At 37.0% G+C, this 1763-nt stretch overlaps 1 long non-coding RNA gene across 1 annotated transcript; it reads right to left on the bottom strand.

Annotated features, from left to right (window-relative positions):
* Window positions 1-323: 323 nt before the first annotated feature.
* LOC116170390 lies at window positions 324-807 on the bottom strand. The gene is made up of 2 exons (XR_004145228.1): window positions 623-807; window positions 324-501 (listed from the first exon to the last, which is right to left on the bottom strand). It is a non-coding gene; the product is annotated as an uncharacterized LOC116170390 (long non-coding RNA).
* Between the last annotated feature and the right edge of the window lie 956 nt (window positions 808-1763).

The following is a 1763-nucleotide window of genomic DNA, read 5'->3' as shown; positions in this document are numbered from 1 at the left end:
CCCGTGATTTGTGTCGTATGGAATTGCGGGGTGTTTGGGAATCTTCATGTTGAAATACTACGATGGTAAATAAATTCCATAATAGTGACATTTTGCAAAAGTGGAACACTAATGTTCGCATGTGCCTACTCTATGACTTTTATGTGTAGGATATGAGATTCTAAACTAATAATTGGTAGGCAAAAATGAGCATATTTCACTTTTGCCACCAGGCCGAGGGCTATGGCAAGAGACGTCATATGCTGGGGTGCTACGTATTTTTATTCCGGGCTGAAGTGGATCTGGTAACTTTATACCGTTTCTTGTAAGAGCATTAAACTATCGAGTTTGCAGTCAACTTCTTTATTTAATACACTTTATTTGTCTGGAGTTACAATTTATTTACCCCATCATATTGTAATCTTCTAAAGAAGGAAGGCAGGTGATGTGCATTATTATTGGTCGGGGGCACCGGCCGGGCAGCACGATACTCCTTCCTTGCCATCTTGGCTACATGCTCCGCTATAACAGAAAACAAAATGTGTTATACATTATCTAATGTAGCTCATAATGTTAATTAGTACTTGATTTTCTAATTTCATGCAACTGTTGTGCGTATAATAATTAAAAGAAAAATACTTACCTCTTCTTTGAACCATACGGGCAAGGGCCTTTCGGAACAAGGCATAAGCAATCGTCGCAGTAGACTACCTGAATGGCCAATAATACGAGCACAAGAGTATAAAGAAGGAACTTCATTTTTAAGTTTTTTTAAGTTTTAGTATTGCTATTGCTTTACTTACTTGTTACTCGAAAATGTCCACCGTTTTATACTACATCAGAGAGCTGTAATCTTATCAATGTGAAGTTTCAGGACACGTTTAATATAATATCCACAAATCACAGCTCAATGATGGAAACAACAGGTAAAAATATAAACAAGTATCAAAATACAATTAAGATAGATCTATCAATATCTACAATCTTGTCTAAAAAGGTAGCCCAAAAACACTTGAGATGCTTATTTATCATATCACACATAATTTTCCTTTCGTAACCTCAGAAACAGAAATTTCACTATTTCGTTTTTATTTTTTTCTGATGGCATTTGAATTGATACAAAAAAATAACAAACACTTTCTCATTGCCACTTTTTGTGCCCTATAAGAGACCGTTGTGAGATTTTCAAGATGTTTCGTTTCGGAGAAATAATCATCAATTCATCAACTTCATTTCTTTATGTGACCCGTAAAATGCTATACACTGTATTGAGTAGCATTGTTGAGAAAGTGTTTTTTTTCCTATATTTTTTAGCCCACCCCCCACCCCCACGAATTATTTCCGGAGATGCTGTTTTTGAAAGTAAAACGTGCATAACTTTTACATACGACAACCAATTAGTCTCAGATTTTGCATACGCATGCCTTTAGTGGTTAAACTTTTGAAAATGGGGGGGGGGGCACATGTTCTACCCTTCATGGTATTTTATTTTATCTCTCATTGTATTCTAATTAAAGGTCTCAACGAAAGGAACCGTTTTCTACCAACTACTGTCCTTCTTTCTGTTCTCTAATCAAAGTACGGGGTAGAGGGAGGGGGGGGGGAGAAGTGGAACTAGTTTCATGGTACTCTAATGAAAGGTCTCAACGAAAGGCATTAATTTCTACCAACTATAGCCCTCCTCCTCGACCTATCGTGATCGGGTATATTCCCTTATAGCTCAAGAACGGATTGTCGGAAGAGGGTACTCACAAAGGCGATTGAGACGTCTACAAGAAATATAT

The sequence above is a fragment of the Photinus pyralis genome, unplaced genomic scaffold, assembly GCF_008802855.1.
Source record: "Photinus pyralis isolate 1611_PpyrPB1 unplaced genomic scaffold, Ppyr1.3 Ppyr1.4_LG5, whole genome shotgun sequence".
Classification (NCBI taxonomy): domain Eukaryota; kingdom Metazoa; phylum Arthropoda; class Insecta; order Coleoptera; family Lampyridae; genus Photinus; species Photinus pyralis.
The sequence above is the reverse complement of the archived record's forward strand: the minus strand, read 5'-3'. Positions and strand labels throughout refer to the sequence as shown.